Genomic DNA, 13,993 nt, shown 5'->3' on the forward strand with positions numbered 1-13,993 from the left:
ATTCAAATTTTCCTTTTGTTAGTTTTCTAAGGAACCAACGGAAATAGGAATGCAGAAAAGGAACAACAACACAACCGTTCTTAGGAGCCAAGATCATACCTCTTTACATTGAGAAAAAGTATAATGGCAGTCAATTAACAGTGTTAGGCAAAGGGGGTCTCTCACATGATTTATCAAATAATAAGGGAGGTTTGTGCATAGTGAAAAAATAGAGGGGGTGTTTCTTACATTTGCATAAACTTCAGGGGAGGTTGATGTAATTTTCCCTTATTATTATTATTACTACTACTACTAGACTCTTGACCCGTGCTACCCCGCACGGGTCTTTCCAAGAAGAAGTTAAACGAATAAGTCGCAACAATGTAAACATATATAGTTTAATAGAAGTCATATAAAAATTAAAAAATAAAATGAATTGAAAATTGATTTCATCGGTTATGACCATTATTTGATGGTGAAATGTCAAAAATTTAAAATTACAAAACAGGTTGACACTATTAAAAATTACAAAAGAAATTAATAGAGATAAATGTTGCAATAAAAATAAAAATCTTCATAACATTTGAATCTTAGCAAAACATCTATTTACTTTTAGCAGATCCAAAAAGATACTCCCCCGGTCACATTTATAAGCAAAAATGCACTTTTTAGGTTCATTGAATAAATAATGAATTTGGTCTATATATTGACCAAATACATTAAGTATTGAATGAATCTAAAAAGTGATTTTTTTGCATATAAATGTGACCGGAGGGAGTAATTTATTAAGCTTATTTGTTTGCTTTTTGATAACAAAAGTTAGGAAAATATTTTTTTTAAAAGGAAAATTAACACACATGTTAGCATGATCTCGAAAATCAAAATAAGTAGAACTATAACTAATAATTAAGACCCGTTAACTATAAAAAACCACATATTTTACTGATATTAACTAAAATTTGAAGTAAAATTGGTGATGTCCTTTTTTCAGTTTACAATAGGATCCCTTTAAACAACCATTTATAGGTGGTATGGTACCCATGTACTTTTTTGGATGATGACTAAACCGATTGTTAGAGATTCCACATTGAGGCTTAAAGTCAATTATATAAAAACCACATATTTTACTGATATTAACTAAAATTTGAAGTAAAATTGGTGATGTCCTTTTTTCAGTTTACAATAGGATCCCTTTAAACAACCATTTATAGGTGGTATGGTACCCATGTACTTTTTTGGATGATGACTAAACCGATTGTTAGAGATTCCACATTGAGGCTTAAAGTCAATTATATAATCCAGAAGAATAATTATTTATATATAAGTTTAAATATATGTATCAAGTTTAGAGATATATACAAAGAATTTCCCATTTTTTACCATTAAACAATAGAATTTTCCATTTCAGAATCTCAACAATAATAATGTGGAGTGGCTTAAACTTTCTATTTTTTGGTCATTGCTACTATCTTTCTTCCATTGAGAATCATGCTATGAGTATCCTATTTCTTTTCTCTTTCTGAAAAGCTTTTTGGTTACATTCTCTTTCTCAAATGCTACAATATGAATCTGTCAATGTGAAAGAAAAAAATTAATACCAGTAAAAAAGAAACAGCTTTAACTTGTAAGAAACAACAACACAATGATACATGTACACATCTCATATTCCCTAACACTTATTCAACACCCTATTTTATCTTTATGATCAAAAGTTTATGCATAAAAAAAACAACAAAAGATTCATATTCATCCAATAAAACACACTTAAGCTTTTTTTGCAAAAAAAAAAAAAAATTCATATATTTCAAATGAGGATTAGTGCTAATACATATAGTTTTTTGGCTCCCCAATTCCATTATATTGGGGAAAAAATGTTGTGCAATATACAAAGAACTTAGATATCAAGGACTAAAGCTAATATTATTTCAAAAATAAAAAGGACTAAAACTAATATGCAAAATGGAGTTATATATGCCCTTCTCAATGTCCGAGTCATGAGTGATCACTCTATTTATAGGTTGATGGGATAAATTAAAGGTGAAATCCTATTTATAATTTTATATAGTTCGGATGGCTTCAAATAACACAATATACCCAACTTTTTGTCTCTTCATCAAAAGGCTCTTAAGTATTATCCTCCTTATCAATCATTGTTGAAGAATTTTTTTGGTAAAAATCCCCAAAAAGATTATTAAACTGTTTCTAATCAAACCCATAAAACAAAATAAAAAATGAAAATGAAAGATGATTCAACTTACATAATTTGTAGAGGAGGGAATTTGGATGAATATTAAAGACAATACACACTTGAATCTGCAATAGTGAGGAGGGACAACATCAATGTAATTGTAGCCCAGACCATGTTGTCGATGAAGAACGGTCCTAAAACTCACTATTCCAAAGAAAATTAAGAAAACAATTTGTACCTCGAACGAATCAAAAATCCATTTTAGCCATTCAGATACACATTAAGAAAAAGGTCAACAATTGAAGATAAACCAACTATCCTCAAAAGAAAAGGAATTGCACATGAATAAAAATGATGAGAGAAAATTACCTCAACGACAAAATATTCAAGACGACGGCGAGGTAAACAGGAGGAGCGGCGCTGGTACAACCTTAAGAAACTGAGTGATACAGAAAATAGGAAATTAAAGATCATCCTTGCTGCTCCTTGAGTAGGCCTTCTAGCGCCCTGCATAAAAAGAAAATAACAAATTGTTACCACATTGATTCAAGTCCAGCACAGGAAAAAAACGACACTGTTGCATTCTTACATCCCTAACATGAAACTGAATGCAAATCCTTTTGTATTGAAGTCGTAATTCATTCACAATTTTGTCAAAATCAGTGACTGGATTTAGATTCAAAGGAGCTGCACAAAAAAACACCAAGAAACTGATTAGAACCAAATATATTCAATGAAACATGATTAGATTGATTAGAACAGAAATTGTATGGAAATCCATTAAGATTAACTGTACCACAAAGGTATGTGCACGCCACTATTTATACCGGACTCATAGACAAAATGAATTTGAATCATGGTGACATGTGTACACAATGAATTGGGGAGTTGGACAGACTTCTCGTGGAATACAAATTCACTTGCTGCATGGAGAGATATGGAAGACCACATTAAATGTTTAATGGACCAGTGGGTAGTTGGCAGGAATGACCAAAATTAATGCAAGAAAATTTTGTTAATTTTGTTAATAAAGGTTGGAGCGATCTGTATTGTCAAAAAAATAGGAGTGGATATGCAACAGATAAATGGGAGTGGAATTTGTTAAGAAGGACTGTAGCGACAGATAAGAGTGGATATGCAACAGATTTGTTGTTTTTATTGTTAATAATATTTTGTTAATAGGAGTGGATAGGAACAATTTGTTAATAGGAGTGATTTTTTTTTATGTTTATCTGTTTAGTAGGAAACGATTAGGAACAATACGATTTTTGGCTTGCAAAAAAATAGGGTTAAACAAATCGGAATTAAGCTTTAGGGTTAAAACAGTAAATTTCAGCAATAGGGTTTAGGTTAAAATTAGAGCTAAAATAAGCTTTCGGGTTAACTTTTATAGATAAATAGATTAGGGTAGAAAATATTTGCTTCATAAAAAAAAAAAGGCAGGAGGATGGGAATAAAATTGGTGCGATGCATTTTTTTAGATGGAATTTGTTATGTTAAATAATTGCAAACCTAAAAGTGTAGAAAATATTTGCTTAAAAATAAAGAAGGATAGGAATAAAAAAAAAAAGGAGGATAGGAATTCAAAAAAAAATAATAAGGATTCGGCCGGCCAAAAGGAGGATAGAAATAAAAAAAAGGAGGATAGGAATTAAAAAAAAAAGGAGAATAGGAATAAAAAAAAAGATAGGAATTCAAAAAAAAAATAATATGGATTCGGATGGCCAAAATTATAGCAAACTTGATAACAAAATTCGGCTGGCATTAATTAAGTAAGATGATCAATGACTAAAATTGAATGGCGCCTAAATGTGCAAGATCCAATGGCTCAGAAAAGTGGAGGGAGAAATGGGGGAAAAATATTAGGGTTAGAAATAGCTTTAGGGGTTAAGCTTTATTATATAAGAAATAAGAAATAAGAAATAGATTAGGGTAGAAAATATTTGCTTCATAAAAAAAAAAGGCAGAAGGATAGGAATAAAATTGGTGCAATGCGTTTTTTTAGATGGAATTTGTTATGTTAAATAATTGCAAACCTAAAAGTGTAGAAAAAATTTGCTTAAAAAAAAGAAGGATAGGAATAAAAAAAAGGAGGATAGGAATTCAAAAAAAAAATAATAAGGATTCGGCCGGCCAAAAGGAGGATAGGAATAAAAAAAAAGGAGGATAGGAATTAAAAAAAATAAGGATTCGAAAAAAAAGGAGGATAGGAATAAAAAAAAAAGGAGGATAGGAATTAAAAAAAAAATAATAAGGATTCGGATGGCCAAAATTATAGCAAACTTGATAACAAAATTCGGCTGGCATTAATTAAGTAAGATGATCAATGGCTAAAATTGAATGGCGCCAAATGTGCAAGATCCAATGGCTCAGAAAAGTGGAGGGAGAAATGGAGGGAAAATATTAGGGTTAGAAATAGCTTTATGGGTTAAGCTTTATTATATAAGATAAGATTATAAGATTATAAGATTATTATTATTATTAGTATTATTATTATTATTATTATTAATTATCCTTATTTATTAATTTTGTTACGTCTGCAGCAACTTAACCTAATTTTTTTCCGCTCATTTGCTTTATCAGGTTTGCAATTATTTAACCTAACAAATTCCATCTAAAAAGTGCATTGCACACCAATTTCATTCCTATCCCCTTGCCTTTTTTTATCGAAGAAAATATTTTCTACCATATCAATGATCACATATGATCCTTCTATTTTATACTTTTTTTTTGGTCAAAAATTTTACACTTTTTTTTTGGATATTTTTTAATTTCATGCCTTTTTTTTTACATCTTTATTTATTAATTTTGTTACGTCTGCAGCAACTTAACCTAATTTTTTCCTGCTCATTTGCTTTATTAGGCTTGCAATTATTTAACCTAACAAATTCCATCTAAAAAAAATGCATTGCACACCAATTTCATTCCTATCCGCTTGCCTTCTTTTTTTTTTTTGAAGAAAATATTTTCTACCATATCAATGATCTTACGCGTTAAAGATTATTTATTGGTCTCTATTATAGTCGAGAAAACCCGTGCGACGCACGGGTCAAAAGTCTAGTTGTTGTTGTTGTTGTTGTTGTAGTTGTTGTTGTTATTATTATTATTATTATTATTATTATTATTATTATTATTATTATTATTATTATTATTATTATTATTATTATTATTATTATTATTATTAGGCTTAATTGCAGTTTTGGCCCCCTATGTTTCAAGAAGTTGCGATTTTGGCCCCCTAACTAATTAAACTACAAAACCGCCCCCTAAGTATTGACTATTTTGCAGTTTTGGCCCCAGGCCAATTTTGACAAAGTCAATGCACACATGGAAGCCACGTGTGTATTTATTTTTTAAATATTTTTTAACTAAAAAATAAAAAAATTATATATATTTTTATTTTTAAGAATTAAAAAATAAATAAATACATATGTGGCGTCCATGTCAGCTTTGACTTGGTCAAAATTGGCATGGGGTCAAAACTGCGAAGAAGTCAATACTTAGGGGGAGGTTTTGTAGTTTATTTAGTTAGGGGGCCAAAATCGCAACTTCTTAAAACATAGGGGGCCAAAACTGCAATTAAGCCTTGTTATTATTATTATTATTATTATTATTATTATTATTATTATTATTATTATTATTATTATTATTAGCAAAAAGACGGTCACTCACGTTGAACTGTGTTTTTTTTATGAAATTTTGATTTTGATTAAAACTAAAAATATAAATGTTTATTGCTTTCAAGTTATAACAGATCAAACTAACAATGGTTATCTATTTCAATTACATCAACAATATAACAAAAAAAAAATAATCTAATTTTTTTAATGACACCAACAACAATCTTTATTATATAAAAAGTTATTTAAGGGTATAACTGGGATATAAAAAAGTAAGTATAAATATATTCATCTAGTTTGTTACACTTTGTAAAAGATAAAGGAAAAAACATATATATATATATATATATATATATATATATATATATATATATTCATATCGTGTTTGTTACATTTGTTTTAATATTAAAATTTATCTTTATCTATTTGTTACATGTGTTATTTGTCTTGAAAATTGAGGGTATTTTTGGAGGTTCGGAATGGTGGTTGAGAGGTGAAAGAGATTCTACCTTTGGAGGCTGCGAGAAGCCTCCTATTTATAGAGGTGGGTGAATGTAGAGTCGTTGTAATGGCACACGTGTGTCCGACAGTTACGAAATCGAGGTAAGTGTAACCGCGGGTGAGATATTCGCGGGAACGTGGGAAAGAGATGTTACAGTTCGTTTGAACTGGTCTCAGTTGCTCTGAGCACCCCCCTGCGGGGAGGGGTTGTGTTGCGAGTAAATTGCCAAATGCAACATTTGGGCTTGATTTGTTATTGGATCTAGGTCATTGACCAGTCTAGAAGAGTAGCCCCCCAAGTTGTGGCTCTTGACAAAGAGTGATGACTTAAGACTGAGCGAGGGAACTGATCGTGGAGGCCTTGTGTGGTACAGTTAAAACTGTATAAATTAATAATGTCAGGACCGGAGAAATTTATTAATTTAGAGAGTTATTAGTTTATCGATAAATTAATAATTATTAATTTAAAGAGTTTTTAAGTAATTATACTGTACATACCAAACAAAAAGGCAAATTAGTCTATGCCTCTTAGAATTACGTTGTAGCGAACCCTGAGACTCAACGTAAATTAGTAACTACTGTGTTCATATGCATTAGAAATTAATAATGACTTTTGAAGTACAGTAAATGTAAACAAGAGGAACAAATGTGTTCAATGTATTCTTAATATTTTTTTTCAGTATCTATGAATTATTAATTTATGATTTTCTTGGGACCGAAAATTATAAAGGGATCTCCCGAAAAATTATTATCTTATTATTTTATCGAGTTTTTCAATTTTTTACATTGGCCCAAGTCGGGACCGGACAAATTTATTATTTTAGAGAGTTTATTAATTTACCGAGAATTAATTTAAAGAGTTTCTACTGTATTTTGAAGCATATCCTGATAAAGCGGATATTGCATGGATGTGCTCGTTATTAGTGTTGAAGCCTTCTGGTATTCTGATGACGGAACAATGTTTGCTCGCCATGAGATTCCTTGTAGGCTTTGTAAACAGCGGGCCAGATAGACAAGTGATTTAGAATCATCTCAGAACCTATCACATCGGCGATTATATCAATTTGGGTTAACGGTGTCGTTCATAAGAGTATGCTCATCAAGACCTTGAGTAGGCTCGTTTGGTATGATTATTTGGACGACATGTCTGCAGGGAAACCGGATGGTTTTCTAAGGAATACCGCACAAATTCTACCAAAAGCGAATTGATTGGTCAGAGTAGGCGAGCATATCTCAGAACTTAGCACTTTGGTGATCGTGTTGTCATTAGGGTTAACAACGTTGTGCAGATGATTTGTGCTCGCTAACCCTTTGCATTAGTTCGCCACCCTATGCAGGAATCATTGTCTGGTAATCATGTGATCTGCTATGTTCGCCCATGTAGTGCATAAGTGAAAAAGATTCCCTCGTTAGGGAGTTGGTCGTTTGTCATTCAGTAATTAATGCTTATGTTTCGAGGATGAGACTGAGGGGACATGACCTTTGGTTTCTTAATGCCACTTGTAAAGGCTATGATGATACTTGAGTACCTAGCACCTTGAGGGTGTCTCGGTTTACATTCATGAGGCGTCATCGTAACCGTTGATTTGATCCTGACGATTGGGAGTCAGGTGTATTTGATCAAAACCGTTGAATGTGTGGATGGGTGTGATCTGGATCGTTGCTTCACTTTACTAATGAAGGGTTTCATGTGAAGGACTGGACCGGATCTTGCTCGCTGTTTTCGGAAAGGTTGTGAGGGAAATATAAATAGTTTCAAATGTATGTTTGGAAACACTTTATCATTTCGCATTCTTAGCAACCCAAAGAACTTAAGATTATTTCCCAAATGTTTTAATGCATTTTGGACCTTCAACCTTCCATCTTCAAGTCCAGTCTCTCATCTACAACAAAGGTTTGTTAAGTTCTGCATTCTCCTTCTATTTTTCTGGTATGATCATTGTAGTTTTTGTTGTTTAAAAACTGTAATCTTGCATGAATGACTTAGGGTTACTCCGTTATAATGGTTTCCACTGTTGTTTTGGTGGTTTCCACTGTGTACGAGGAGTTTTAAGACTTATAGTTTGTTTAGATGTCGTATGTTAGAGGAGGAACCACCGGTGACAAGTTTCATCCTTTTTAGGGTTTTGATTTGTTGCCGTCATGTGGTGGTTAATTTAAGGTGATCATCCTCCGTTCTTCTCGTTTGAGGGTTTCCTTTAGCCGTGGCAAGTCTGACAAGTAAGGGAAATGTGGGTTTGATCGTTTAGATTTACCCTTTCCGTGCTTTCCTTTCAGGTTTGGTTCATGACAGGTAACCCTAATAGGAACGAGGCCATCTTGCATGACATTTCCTGGGTGGGAAAAGAGCCCTTGGATGTGATATCCTTGTTCTCGCCGGATGGTGCGGCGGAAATTCCGCATCTTTCTGTTGGAAGGAAAGAAGACTAGGAAGTGAATTTCCCGAGCACCTCGGATCGGATTTGCTTGAAGTATTGCACCAAGCGTATTCCTATGTACGAGGTGGTTTTCAAGGAGATGGGGTTTAGGCTCCTCTTCTCACCCCTTCAAATCAGTTTGTTCTAGTGGTTTGAACTATGTCTTTCCCAGTTGCACCCGAACTCTTATCCCTTCATCAAAGCTTTTGACTTAGTGTACCAATACCTGCGTGTCTCCCCTTCCAAAGACTTGTTTTTTAGCATTTTTTCAGATTGACGGGGAACTGAGAAAAGTGGTGGGCGCAAGTGGGTCTCTCTTTGTCAGAACAAGAGGTTTTTGATGCCTTCGAAAAGGAGGCAGACAGCTTTAAAGAGCGATTCTTTCTTCTGCGACCATGGACTGAGGTTGCTTTGAGCAATGTGCTGAAGATGGTGGAGAGGCCTCACACTAAAGGAGGTGTGGCCTCTACCCGCATTCCTCGTTTCCATTTTTTCTGGTACCCTGACCACTTTGAGTACAAACCCAGGATCTTCAAATGTAAATACGCTCGTTTGTCGAGCCGACAGAAAATAGACCATGATAGAATCCATGAATTCGTTAGGTCATTCCAGCCCGCCGACGTAGTGGACGAGGAGGGTAACCGCCAGTTGGATTCGTGCAGGAATCCAGTTATTGTTCCTCATGTGATCGATACTCAGAGCTTAGTGCTTTCTCTTAGTACGATGGAGATACTCGGTAGATGACTTCGTTAATTTGCCTTATTGTTGCATTGCCTCTTTAAACCTTTTTTCCTTTGTTGACACGTTCATACAAACTTTGTTTTTGCAGGAAAAATGTCGAAAATACCAAACATTTGTTCCCTTCTCCTTAAGTCGAACCAGAAGGTATCAAGTAACCGAAAGAGGGATGCCCAGAGAGAGCGCACAGTGGATGCTTGGTTCCTTGTGAGGGTGATGGACGATCATATTGAGGAGGACGAGGTCCCTCTGAAAAGGAAGAGGTTGACTCAAGCGAGCAAGAGAAAACAGGCCTGTATTGGCTCGGGTAGTGACCCTTCTAGGAACGGGGAATTATTCCAGCTTCCCAATGTTTGTGAAATTCTAGCGCGTTAGCTTTCAAATGTTTTATACGATGTTTCAACACCAGACAAAAAACGGATGTTGAGATTAATGCTTAAACATCGTGCTAACAATAACAAACAAACAAGATAAAAGTAAATGATAGAAAGTAAAAAGCACAGGAGGTTTGTTAACCCAGTTCGGTGGCAAACACACCTACTTTGGAGGCTACCAAGCCAGGAAGGAAATCCACTAGTGTAGTCCTTGTTTTAAGTTCCCAACAAATTTCAAATTTACAACTTACAACCTAGGACCTACCCGTACTGACTTCAACGTAGGAACTCCTAGATCTGAGATCACATCTGACTTCCACTCAATAGATTCATGCAAGTATGTTGGTTAAGTTCAACATTGGTTTCCTTGACAAGCTGCATTTATTATGATTTGCCATTTTATGACCAAATTACCAAGTATTTGAAGTATATACATACATTTAGAGTCTATTAATCCAACGCAACAAAATTCTTTTTAATGTTATTAAAATCAGTAAGTAGAGTATGTCATCAGTGAAACTGAAAACCATAACTGCAATATGACATACTATTGACTACAACCTATCATCTATGTACATGGTAATTATGAACATCAACTATTTTCTTGGTACCTTCTCTATTTTGATGTCTCTAGAAATATATAGTATTATATTGTCATTTGCCAATATGTGCCACTTTGTGTATTTGCAAAAGATATATCCGCTAGAAGATGAAGGACATAGTAATTTAATCTGGTAGGTCATTTACTATGAAGTGACACCTTTCTTTCAGTTGTTCAAGAGAAGACTCTCTTTTGTTTCTGAAAAAGACCAGCAAGTAAATTTTGTTTATTAGTATTTCATCGTTTGTCTTGATAGGATTAGTCACAGATCAAGATATTTGTGTTTTTGGTCTTTATATGGATTTTATTACTTAATTTCTAACTGATTATCTGATTGATTATCTTTATGAATTCAAATTTAGACAGATGATTTGGTTCTTCGCATTACTTTTTTTGTGCAATAAAATTGGTGGAAAAAATGAGTAGAGTGCAAGTATTCGTGAAGGTTAATGTCATCAGAGGGCAGGCTTGTCATTGTTTATGTGTTTAGAAGAAAGTGAAGATTGAAAACATGATTTTTTTTTTTTTTAAGTTAAAATTTTAATGCAGGTTATGTCTGTGTGTTTGAACTTAGTTCTGAAAATTTCTGGTGTCGAAGTGCATATTTTTGATCAACCGCTAGTTTCTAAACATTGTTCCCTCCATTTCTAATGATTGTGGTTCTAAGCCTGTTTGGATTTGGATTGGGATTGATTTATTTGATCTTATCTAATGGCATAAAGGCTTCTGAGATTATTTGAGAGAGCTCACAAAAACAACTTATGATATGTCCATAAGTTGTTTTCAACTTATTTCTATATGCTCTCCATAGGATAGCTTATGAAAACAACTTGTAGCTTATATTAAAACAATTTGAGTTTATCTTTCGTTATAGAAATAACTTATACATAAGCACTTATGCTAATGCTTTACGTTTTCAAGGAACACATCAGTCTATTTTTTCCAATTTTACATTGAAAAATAATCTTTCATGTTCAATTTTGAATCCTACTAACGTGAGAAGTGAATAATCAATATGAAGTTCAAGGAAACTGAACAAGAGTAGTATAAACTATAAACATAATCTTCATTTATGTGTATATGCATATTTACTATAATATATCTCTGATATCAGCTGGTTGTGTGTTCTCTGTGTCTTACAGGAAACCCTGCAAGCGAAATTGTCGACATTTTGAACAAGAATAGAACAGATCAAAAGCTCCATAACCTGAATGACAGTCCTGGTTTAGGGTGCATGGCCTTACAATATGTTGAACTATGCAAAGGAAACTGCACTAATAACAATGCTGTCAGCTCTAAACCTCCCGAAGATGATTTCGTTGAAGTTTTCGCTCCTAATTGCGGTGTAGAGTTACCGACTTTTGGTACCATAACTGGACACATTGTTGGCTGTCAAAGAAATTACCTTGAACCATCATTAGCCTTTACTCAAATTCTTATTAAAGATAAGAAATCTTTGACGCTTTTGAGAAACAAATTTGACTAGGAAGGTTCATTTTTATCTTGAGTGTCAACATCTTTATGTATTAAATTGTAAATGATACATGTACATTTGCACGAGTTGCACAATATTGTTGGTTATTATTGATTCGCTAGGAAAAAATGTGAATTTTGAGTCATTCAAAAGTACACTCTTGTAAGAACTAAAAGTAATTTCAGAAACTTAGAGATAATTTCATTCTACATCAAAATAAAGCTTCTGATACAATATATAGAAAAAACAGAAAAAGTGAACAGCAGGACAGCATAGTAGTCTGTCACCTAACCAAGATTACAAAGTCTTAAACACTTCAACAAGTATGGGTCACCATACTTCTGCAGAGGTAACTTCAACTACTACATTAAAATAAAAGATAACATAAAATATCACAAAATACTATTGTGTACATCTGAAATCTCAATGTCTCAACACTCCTCCTTGAGATTTTGGATGGACACTCCAAGCAATTCTCGAAACTTTTCAAACTTAGCTCTTGGAATAGATTTAGTCAATATATCAGAAACTTGAGAGTCGGAACAACAATGAATAAGCTTGATCTCTTGATTTTTGACAGTCTCGCGTATGGCATGGTACTTCACTTGAATATGCTTGGTTTTTCCATGTTGAACTGGATTTTCAGCAATAGCAATTGCTGATTTACTATCACAATAAAGCACAGTTGCTTCCGGCTGTTGTATTCCCAAATCAAAGAGTATTTTTCTCAACCAAATAGCTTGGTTTGCTGCTGCAGCTGCGGCTACATACTCTGCTTCAGCCGTGGATTGAGCTACAATTTCTTGTTTCCTTGAGTTCCATGAGAACATGCCAGAGCCTAAAGAAAAAGCATAGCCTGTAGTACTCTTCATGTCATCAATATTTCCAGCCCAATCACTATCAACATAGCCCAACAAACTTCCATTTTCACTTGGCATGTACCATATTCCAAATTGAGTAGTACCCTTAACATATCTAAGCACCCTCTTTGCTGCAGCAAAATGTGTCTTGGTAGGACTCTGCATAAATCTTGAGAGTAAGCTTGCTGCATACATAAGATCAGGTCTAGATGAAGTAAGATAAAGTAGACTTCCAATCAAACTTCTATAACGAGAAACATCAATTTTTTCAGCTTCATCTTCCTTTGAGAGTTTCAAATTCCACACCAAAGGAGTGGGAGCTGATTTGCAGCTTTCCATTTTAAACTTCTTCAAAACTTTACGAGCATACTTCTCTTGATTCAAAAAAATTCCACTCTCAGATTGATGCACTTCCAAGCCGAGAAAATAGTTCATTTCCCCTAAGCTAGACATCTCAAACTGGTTTTTCATCTCCTCCATAAGTTGTTGAACTTCTTGTTGATTATTGCTTGTTACTAGCAAGTCATCAACATACAAAGAGACAATTAAGGATCCACCATCCAACAACTTTTTTACATAAAGAGTTGCATCATTTTCACTCCTTTTGAATCCTTGATCAAGAAAGTGGCTATCAATTTTGCTGTACCAAGCTCTAGGGGCCTGTTTCAGCCCATACAAAGCTTTATGAAGCTTATAGACCTTGTCTTCCCTCCCTTTTACCAAAAAACCAGCAGGTTGAGCAACATAAATTTCTTCATCAAGGTTTCCATTTAAGAATGCTGATTTGACGTCTAAATGCCAAATTTTCCACTTCATTTGTGCTGCCAATGCTACAAGAATTCGAATAGTATCCATTCTTGCTACCGGTGCAAATGTTTCTGTGTAGTCGATCCCGGATTGTTGAACATAGCCCTTGACAACAAGTCTGGCCTTGTATTTGTTGATGGATCCATCTGGGTTCATCTTGACCCTATAGACCCATTTCACTCCTATGACATTCTTGTCTCTAGGCTTGTCAACCAGCTGCCATGTCTTGTTCTTTTCAATGTTGTCCATCTCCTCTTTCATAGCCTGGTACCATTCCTCAACTTTACTAGCATCTTCAAAGTTGGTAGGTTCAAGGACAGCACTATTGCATCTTTGATAAATCTCTGAAAGAGGTCGGGTACCTCTTACAGCAAAGTCATCATCAACTTCTTCATCTTGATCTTCATTTGTATCCTCGAGAGAAGGCAAAGTTG

At 34.0% G+C, this 13,993-nt stretch overlaps 1 long non-coding RNA gene across 2 annotated transcripts; it reads right to left on the bottom strand.

Annotated features, from left to right (window-relative positions):
- Positions 1 to 1,335: 1,335 nt before the first annotated feature.
- LOC146896332 (uncharacterized) lies at positions 1,336 to 4,591 on the bottom strand. Of its 2 annotated transcripts, XR_015022098.1 has the most exons (4): positions 2,964 to 4,591; positions 2,537 to 2,854; positions 2,238 to 2,292; positions 1,336 to 1,548 (listed from the first exon to the last, which is right to left on the bottom strand). It is a non-coding gene; the product is annotated as an uncharacterized LOC146896332 (long non-coding RNA). The 2 variants fall into 2 exon arrangements; XR_015022097.1 differs by having other exon boundaries at positions 2,238 to 2,854.
- Positions 4,592 to 13,993: the final 9,402 nt, after the last annotated feature.

The sequence above is a fragment of the Medicago sativa genome, chromosome 8 (genome assembly GCF_051527215.1).
Source record: "Medicago sativa cultivar Bolivia chromosome 8, Bolivia_mono, whole genome shotgun sequence".
Taxonomy (NCBI): domain Eukaryota; kingdom Viridiplantae; phylum Streptophyta; class Magnoliopsida; order Fabales; family Fabaceae; genus Medicago; species Medicago sativa.